This window comes from Ailuropoda melanoleuca, chromosome 15 (assembly GCF_002007445.2).
Source record: "Ailuropoda melanoleuca isolate Jingjing chromosome 15, ASM200744v2, whole genome shotgun sequence".
Classification (NCBI taxonomy): Eukaryota; Metazoa; Chordata; class Mammalia; order Carnivora; family Ursidae; genus Ailuropoda; species Ailuropoda melanoleuca.
This window is the reverse complement of record NC_048232.1, coordinates 63,083,586-63,093,763: the sequence shown is the minus strand read 5'-3', so window position 1 is coordinate 63,093,763 and position 10,178 is coordinate 63,083,586. Positions and strand designations below refer to the sequence as shown.

At 37.6% G+C, this 10,178-nt stretch overlaps 1 long non-coding RNA gene across 1 annotated transcript in view; it reads right to left on the bottom strand.

The window, feature by feature from the left end:
- LOC105240110 overlaps nt 1-6,842 on the bottom strand; it is a 53,190-nt gene extending 46,348 nt beyond the window's left edge. Inside the window, exon 1 of the long non-coding RNA XR_004620768.1 lies at nt 6,710-6,842. This is a non-coding gene — a long non-coding RNA (uncharacterized LOC105240110). The remainder of the gene's footprint in view (nt 1-6,709) is intronic.
- Nucleotides 6,843-10,178: the final 3,336 nt, after the last annotated feature.

Sequence of the window (10,178 nt, the reverse complement as noted above, 5' to 3'; positions counted from 1 at the left end):
ACGTGACTCTACTCCAGACTTAGGCTACTCCTGCAGGCAAGATGGCATTGGCCCAGTGGCTTTGGGATAATTTTCACTTTTCTAAGAGCTTGAAACAAGCAACAGAAGCAACAACTATTTGGCACCTGGAAAATCATTCCTAATGATCTGGGTCTGGAGAGGCTTCTCTACTTATTGTCTGTGGGCACGTCGTCAAACCCTGTCCATGACAAATTGTTCACCGTTGAGAAAGGGCGTGATCTTGTACCTTCATGCTTATGTCATTATCACTTCAGTGAAACAAGGACAAACCAAAGGTAAATACCCTGTAGGTGTGTGAATCAACTATATCCCTGAGAGGTAGAGCTCAGGGATTTCATGAAATAACTAGCTTCAGTCTTTTGGCTTAGCCTTTTGATTTATTTTCCTTAGTGCTGGGGCCACTTGCCATTGCCCTAAACCAATTTCCTGGCCTCTCAGCAGGGAGCATGCGATGACATTCTCCCCTATCTACACCCAAATAGTTTAAGTTCACAGTGACTCTGTTCTATCTTGGCACCAGACTTCTATTTGGAAAATTTGGATGAAGCAAATTTCATCATGCCTCTCCTCACTGTCCCTGGTAACCTTCTCTAGTCTCATGGATCCAACCACCACCAATCGTCTGATGTCTTCCAAATCCATCTCTCTCTCCGGAGGCCCAAACTCTCTTCAGAACTTCGGCCTGGACTTCTCAACCTGAATGTAAAATGGACACCTTAAACATGTTCAAAAACGAACTCACCCCAAATATGTTCTCTTGTATTTCTTAGCTCTGTTAGTGGCACCCCACTTCACCAGTCACTGGCACTAGCTACCTTTTACTTCTCTACTTCGACCCATCCTCACACACATCCAATTTATCACCTAATTATGTAGATTTAACATTGTGAAGAGGGTTTTTTTTTAATGCATCTCTTTCTTTCTATTCCTACAACTATTATCAAAATCCAAGCTCTTAGAGTCATCCTGATTTGCTTGTAACTGGTCTCCTCCTGCCTAAATTTGTTTAAGACTGTATACAACAGTTTAAATAATTGATCTTAAACACTTTAAATCTTTAAAAACTCCCCATCATTTACTAAACACCAAACTAAGCAGTTAACTATTTGTCCAGGTCCTCTTTGACTTCTCTTTCCAGTATCATCTCCCAATAACTCCCCCTGTCCCTTTCCACTCTTGTAATACCCTTTTAATTCCCCACACAGGCCAAGGAGCTCCCAGCTCTGTGCCTCTGCGGAAGTTATTCCTTCAATCTGGAATACGCATCCCACCCTTCTTCACAGGCTAATTATGCCTGACTCATTTTTAATACTCAACTAAAGCATTAGCTCTTCCAGGAAACCTCTTGTGAACTCTCAGAATGGAACAAGTCTCATTCCTCTCCATTATTCCCCATAACACTCTGTAGCTACATCTCTGTTATTATTCCACATGTCCATTTCTCTTGTTGAATTTTTAGGGCTCTTTTAAAAATCTTTACTCTCAGATTTCCTAGAATAGAATGACAGAGGGCAAGGAAAAAAAATTCATTTTGCACTTACTTCCTATATCTTTGTGTTTTTAGACTCCATCCAGGAAATATTATTAATTCTACCATCAAGTTCTTTTAATTCACTAAAATGTCATCATATCAGAGTTTATTGTACATGGAACATCCCTGTGTAAAGATCTCCAAGGGTCTTTAATATCTCCACTCTTGAAAACCACACATCTTCCCTCTAACCCACAACATCTAATTCTCCAATACCAATGACCTCCTTGAAAAGTGACTTTTGGATCAAGTGTCCCTCTGTGAAGTATGTTTCCAATATGACTGACATTTCCATTTGACTAACATGACTTATTCTCTTGGCTGCAATTTTTGGGGTTCCACAAACAATCAGAACATCAAACGAGCAAAGCAAACTAGCAAAAGAACAATTTAGATTATGTTAGGGACCCAACACAGGCATTGCTGGAACATAAGGAAACCTCTAGAGAATATCTAAGATCAGGAAGGGACCCTCTGCCAGCTTGCCTAGTTAGAAATGACTATCTGACATTTCATTATCTCAATTAAGTCTTTGTGTTCACCTGCTGGATACATCACACTACAGATGTAACTGGATTAAGAAATCAATCCCCATCTATAAGAAGCTTGGAATGCAGTAGTCAAGTCAAGGAATTTAAAGATGCAAATTTTCTTGGAAGCATGATCCAAATACATATAGGTCATGTTATGTTTTTGCTTTAAAATTTTTCCTATCTCCCTTATTATATTCAGGATCAAACTCCTGATGATACAACATCCTTAAGAGACATAATGGTGTGGAAGACAGAAGCGTGTGTCCCAGCACAGGACTGGATTGATATCCTCTCCCAGATACTTGCTAAGTATATAACTATCCATATTTTGGTTACCTTATCTATAAAATGGGAATAATAAAAATAAGAATAATGCCTACTCATGAAGTGTTGTGACAATAAAAGACATGACAAGAAACTAGAAGAGTGCCTGGCACATAATAATTATTCAGTAAAATTTAACTACTGTTAGATGACGTGACTTGTCCATTTTTCTGTCTGCATTTGTCATTGTACTCCAGCCATATTGAACTTGAAATTCCCCTACTGCATTATTCTCACATTGCTTTGCACCTACTACCAGGAATGTTTTCGCCTCCTTCTTCTGGTTAAATTCTACCCTTTTCCTTCCAGTCTCTGTTAATGGACCTGTTCATGCTCTGTCATAGATCCCCATGCTTCCTGCTCCCACTGTCTGTCCTGATGCTCCTTCACATGTCCATCTCCCACACTGTACTCTAAAGCCCTCAGTGGGAGGGAGTGGTTTCTTTTCCTTTCATCTCCTAATTTATACATAGTAACTGCCATATAAATCTGCTCAAAAATATCTATGAAATGAGCTGGAGACTAAATATACCCCCAAACACATATGAAAAGTGAAAATAAGCATCTAGAATGAGTATTAAGGAGGGCACATATTGCATGGTGCACTGGGTGTTTTACACAAATAATGAATCATGGGACACTACATCAAAAACTAAGGATATACTGTATGGTGACTAACATAACATAATAAAGAATTATTATAAAAATATTATAAAAATAATAATGAATATAATATATATAAATATAATAAAAAATAATAATAAAAATATAAATAAAATAATAAATAAAATAATAAAATAATTCAAAAGAATGAGAAGACAAGCCACAGATTGAACAAAAATATCTGCAAATGACACATCTAATAAAAAACCATTATCCAGAATACACAAAGAATTCTTAACACTCAACAGTAAGAAAATGAACAACCTAATTTAAAAATGGCTGGAAGACCTTAATGGACACCCCACCAAATATGGCAAATAAGCATATGAAAAGATGCCCCACATTATATGTCATCAGGGAAATGAAAATTAAAATAGATGCCAGTGCACCTGGCTGGCTCAGTTGGTAGAGCGTGCAACTCTTGATCTCAAGGTCGTGAGTTCAAGCCCCACGTTGGGCATGAAGCCTACTTTAAAAAAAAATTAACAAAACAAAACAATGAGATACCACTGTACATCTACTAGAATGGCCATAATCCAGAACCCTGATAGCCTCAAATGCTGGCAAGGATGTGGAAAAACAGAAACTCTCATTCATTGCTGGTTTGGTCTTTAGTGTGATGGAAGGTACAGAACATATGGTTAAGCATCAGTGTATAGGCTCCTGAGAAGTGCTTTTCAAACTGTAACATATAGAAGAATGACCCAGAGAGCTTGTTAAAATGCAGATTCTGATTGCATAGGTCTCAAATTCAGTATTTCTAACATGCAACCAGGTAATAATGCTGCTGGTCTGTGAACCATATGCTGACTGGAAGGCTCTAGAGTCATGCTGTCTGGGCTCAAATCCCAGTCCTGCCATGGGCAAGCCATTTAACCTTCTGGGACTCAGTTTTTTCCATCTGAAAATTGAGAATGATAACAGCACTGACCTTCGAGGGTTTTGTGAGGATTAAGTTAGGGAATATACATATCAGGCACTTAGAGCAGTACTCTGAATCTGATCATCAGTGTTTGCCATTATTACCACCTTGGAATAGAATTCATCCAGACTTGAGCTCAATATAATTGTTACATGCTTTCTTATCATAATGCTCACCTATCTTGGGCTTTCATTCTCTCTTAAACTGAAATATGAATCTCCGTATTTTACTGCTTTTTGATAGTAAAGATGAAAGCACATAGGAATGGGGAACTTTTACTTGTTTTTGTCATATGTTAATCATGTACCATCTACCCCATATAGTCAGCTTATCCTTTTCATGTTTTTCTTCTTGTTCTAAGTATACTTAGAAATATTCTATTTAACGTTCTTGGCATTTTAGTAGACTTCAATTCATCCTGATGCTATTCAATGTCAGAAGTCTGCTTAGAAACAGTAACAGAGTCATTTTACATAGCTATTGTACATAGCTAAGTGACTCATTCAGATTATCTTGTGTGGCCTAAATGAATAAGAGCTTCTCACACTCAGGCTCTTGCTTCCCAGGGGAGGAAGCCAGATAATAATAGGTAAGTTTTCAATTATGACTGATATGGGACAGATAGGACAGACTGTGTGGTTTATTATCAGTCCCCCCAACAAGTCACTACACCCTTGTTTTAAGACAATTTAGAAAATTGGGATGGTAATGAATGGGATCATTGCTGGGTGCAAATTATATCAGTTTTTACAAAGTTGTTGCCAAATCCTACTTTATGTGGATAAAAGGCAACTTAGAGTTTTAGTGTCACTAACACACCTCATAAATCACGGCTATGCTAAGTATGGTAAAAATTAAAGTGAGAAGATGGCAATTCTCACAAAGAAGCAATCATTAGATTAAATGATAAATTGGAAATCATCCACACCTAAGCTGGTGGCTGAGAGCAGACAGATCCCAAGGCAAACCATGCTGTGTGAACCCTGAATGATAAGGACAACTTACACCTGAATTCAGTTTAAGAGATTATAAAATCTTCCCACATATTTTATTTGATCTTCCCAGTGGAATCTCAAGGAATTCCACAGAAACATTTCATTCTACCACTTCTGGGATGGTAGTCAATAGTTTGGACTCTCGAATCAGTTTGGCTGATTGTGTTAGTTTGGGTCCTCTGGAAAATAGATGTCAAAATGGGATTAAACATGCAAGAATTTTCTTAAGAGAAACGGCTGAGTTAGAGACAATGGAGGAGAGAACTGGGATAGGCTGGTTGAGCCATCATCAGTGATGCTTGTCTGACCTTAAGTGAAGGAGGGGAGGGGGGAGGGTTGGGTGGAAGCATCCTAGGCTGTTGTGAAGTCTAACAGAGATTTGGCAAAGATCTTGAGGCACACTTAATGCAAAGTGTGAGCTGTCAGAGAACCCCACATCATCTGGAAATGGACCTGTCATAGCATCCCTGCAATGGATTTCAGTAAGCTGCAGCTGGGCACCTTGGTCAATAATGCATCCTGTAGTTCAAGATCATAGGTACCCCATGGTTCAAATCCTAGTTCCACCATTAATTAGCTGGTATTTTAGCAAATTACTCTGCCTCTTTCTAAGCGTCAGCTGACTCATTTATAAAATGGTAATCATAGCAGTGCCTCTTCTATCGTGTGCATTAAATGAGATGAGTATATTATCATTTTTCTCTGAGACTCTTGGGCCCACAAGCACCAACTTCTTCCGTAAATTAGGGGATCCAGACCCATCTTATTGGTTGACTTGTGATAGTGGTAAAGTCAGGGCTGAAATTCACAGATTTCCTAGGCTAATGGGCACTACTTTCTAATCTGATTCATCAAGAAGCATTCAAAATATTTTATCTTTTGACTTTTGAATATGTTTATCTTTTAAAAAAATGAATGGGGTGCCTAGGTGTCTCAGTCAGTTAAGCGTCTGACTTGATTTCGGCACAGGTCATGATCTCGGGGTTGTAAGATTGAGCCCCACATCAGGCTCTGTACTGGGTGTGGAGCCTGCTTAAGATTCTTTCTCTCTAGGGGCGCCTGGGTGGCACAGCGGTTAGGCGTCTGCCTTCGGCTCAGGGCGTGATCCCGGCGATATGGGATCGAGCCCCACATCAGGCTCCTCTGCTGTGAGCCTGCTTCTTCCTCTCCCACTCCCCCTGCTTGTGTTCCCTCTCTCGCTGGCTGTTTCTATCTCTGTCAAATAAATAAATAAAATCTTTAAAAAAAAAAAAAAAGATTCTTTCTCTCCCTCTCCCTCTGCCTCTCTCCACTCCACTCACACATGCACCTACACTCTCTCTCTCAAAGAAAGAAAGAAAGAAAAAGAAAGAAAGAAAGAAAGAAAGAAAGAAAGAAAGAAAAAGAATTGTATAAAAAGGAAAGAAACGATAGACTAGGAACAAAATGAACAGAACTTCAGGAACATGTAAGAATAATACCAGAAGAACTAATACATTGTCTTTGGAGTCCTGGGAAGAGAGAAAAAGAGTATAGAGCTGAAAAAGTATTCAAATACAATGTCTGAAAAATTCCAAAATTTGCCAAAAGATATAACCTATAGATTCAAGAAGCTGAGCTAACCCCAAAAAGGATAAATGCAAACAAGTAATCTACATTAAGACAATCATAGTCAAATTACTAAATACTAAAGACAGAAAAAAAAAATCTTGAAAGCAGTGAGAGAGAAACAACACCTTACCTATAGGGGAGAAATAACTTGAATAAGAGTGGATTTCTCATCAGAAATCATGACAGAAGAAGTAGTACATTTTTTCAAGCGCTGCAAGAAAAAAAACAACAAAGCTAGTGGAGAATCGTATATTCAGTGAAAATATCTTTTAGAAATGAAAGGGAAATGAAGAAATTTTCAGATGAAGAAAAACTATGAGACCGTCACTAACAGAACTTCCCTAAAAGAATAGATAGAGGAAGTTCTCTAAACAGAAAGGAAATGATTAAAAAAAATAAAATGGACTTTGGAATGTTAGGAAGGAAGAAAGAACATGATAAGCAAAAATAAGGTTAAATACAATTGACTTGACTTCTCTTGAGTTTTCTAAATTATATTTAATGATTGAAACCAAAAGTACAACACTATCCTATGTGGTTCTAAATGTATATTGAGGAAATATATAAGCAAATTAAATTTTAAACAGGTAATAAGGCCACATAGACCAGAAAGGAAGAAATAAAACGTACCCTATTTCCAAATGACACAATTTTCTTTGTAGAAATTTCCATGAAGTAAAAAGAAAAACAAAACAAAACAAAGTCTCCTAGAACTAATAAGTGAGTTTATCAGAGTTGCAGAGTACAAAAAGCATACCAAAAAATCAATTGTATTTCTATATACTAGCAATAAATACCAAAATAAAAAACACAATACCATTTACAATCATAAAAAAATTATCCTTTAACAGAATATGTGTAGGACTTATGTGCTGAAAACTACAAAACGCTGATGAAAGAAATCAAAGAAGACCAATTTAAATGGTGAGACATACTATATTCATGCATTGAAAGATTTGACATAGTAAAGATACCATTTCTCTCCAAATCGATATATAGGTTTAACTCAATTCCTATAAAAATCCCAGCAAGAATTTTGTAGATATAAGCAAAACTATTTCTCAAATTTATATGGAAAGGCATTGAAACTAAGATAGACAAACCAATTTTGAAAAAGAAGAATAAAGTGAGAGGAATCACCTATCTGACTTCAAGACATCATAAAGCTTCTATAATCACAAATATATGGTATTGGCAGAGAGATAGACATATACGTTAATGGAACAGAATAGAAAACCCAGAAACTGACTTACACAAATATGTCCAACTGATTTTTGAGTAAAGTACAACAGCAATTTAATAAAGGAAAGATGGTATTTTCTACAAATGGTACTGCAGCAGTTTTATCTATAGGCAAAAATTGAAACTCGACCTAAATCTTACACCTTATACAAAAATTAACTCAAGATGAATTGTAGACTTAAATATAAAACACAAAACTTAAAAACTTTTATAAAAACATATAGGAAGATCTTCAGAATCTAGAGGTAGGCAAAGAGTTCTTAGATTTGAAATCAAAGACAAAATTCATTTAAAAAACTAATAAGTTGGGGCACCAGGGTGGCACAGCGGTTAAGCGTCTGCCTTCAGCTCAGGGTGTGATCCCGGCCTTATGGGATCGAGCCCCACATCAGGCTCCTCCACTATGAGCCTGCTTCTTCCTCTCCCACTCCCCCTGCTTGTGTTCCCTCTCTCACTGGCTGTCTCTATCTCTGTCAAATAAATAAATAAAATCTTAAAAAAAAATCCTTAAAAAAAAAAACAAAAAAAACTAACAAGTTAAACTTAATTAGACTTAATCAAAATTATATCTTTTGCTTTGTGACAAATCCTGCTAAGTGCGTGAAAAGACAAACTACACACTGGCTGAAAATGTTGTAACCCACATCTTCAAAGGACTAGTATCTAGACTATATAAAGAATTTTCAAAAGTCAACAGTAATATAGAGACCAAAATATGGAGAATTATAAAATATACAGAATATTATAAAATAAAAATACAATTTGCCAAATATTTTTATGTGAATTATCTTATTTTGCTCCCATAACCCTTTGCAGCAGTAATGTAGAAAACACATAATCATTATTTTCTGGCTAAATGATTAAATTATTAGATTATTGTATAGTTAAATGAATAAATTAATGCATGAATGAATGGATGGCACTACGGTGAATGCTTGTGTTTCCCCCCCAAATTCACACATTGAAACCTAATCCCTGCTGTGATTGTATATGGAGGTAAGCCTTTGGGAGGTGTTCAGGTCATGAGGATGAAGTCCTCATGAATGGGATTAGTACCCTTATAAAAGAGATCCTAGAGAGCTTCCTCAATGATTTCCACATCAAGAGAATGGTCATCTATGAACCAGGATACAGCACTCACCAGACCTGGAATCTGTTGGTACCTTGATCTTGAACTTCCCAGCACGCAGGAATGTGAGAAATAAATGTCTGTTGTTCAAGCCACCCAGTCAATGGTATTCAATTACATATTCTTTTATAGCAGCAGACGGATGGAAGGATGGATGGTTAGATGGATGGATGGATGGATGGATGGATGGATGGATGGACAGATGATGGATGTTTGGAATCAGTGAATTGNCAGCACGCAGGAATGTGAGAAATAAATGTCTGTTGTTCAAGCCACCCAGTCAATGGTATTCAATTACATATTATTTTATAGCAGCAGACGGATGGAAGGATGGATGGTTAGATGGATGGATGGATGGATGGATGGACAGATGATGGATGTTTGGAATCAGTGAATTGTGGTATATGTAAAACATATTAAAGCATGGGGCATTTACAAGCATGAAGTCAAGTAGCTTATTTTAAATGAATTTGGGTCACAAGACAAATTTGAAGGCCTTGGGCCAGGGCAGAAAGATGCAGGAGTTCAAAGAAAAACAGAAAAATGAATCACACCCTGTAAACTATAAACAAGAACTCCTTAGGTACTAGGCATCTTTGGAAATAGTGCATAATTTTTTTGCAGTAAATACAAAATAAAGACGTTTTGTTTAGCACTTTTCTGGTTACCCGCTGCATGTTCTGATCATTTATGGGGTTATGTATGCTTGATCTCTCAGACTTCTGGCTGACCATACCTAGGAAATCAGCTACTCCTTTTCAGTGTGGCAGGAAATGCAATGACAAGCTTTCTGACAAAGAAGGCCACCAATGGAGCAACACATGTGCTTGAATGACCATTTGCCTGCCTTTGACCCTTGACAGCACTTGGCCTCCAGCTTCTGAGCATTCTGTTTCCTAGCCTTGGTTCCAAGGTCACCACACTTGACCTCTGGCTTCAGTGTGATCTCTGACTCCTAACTTGGTTTTGTAGTGCATAATCTGTAGTCCCCCAGGGTCCAGAAAAGCCTAGTTTCCACCAGCTGTTGTCTCCTTTGTTCTTGCTCTCCAGGTTGTGGCCATCTGAAATCTGCAGCCACTAACAATGGTGTGGCCCCTTCAAGTTGCCTTGCATACTGGCTTTGATTGAATGCTAATGATCATCACCGTAAGTGCCTATTTCCTGAAATGCTAACTGTGCTACTACGTTCACCATCTCATTTAGCATTTAGGAATTCAACACGGAGGAT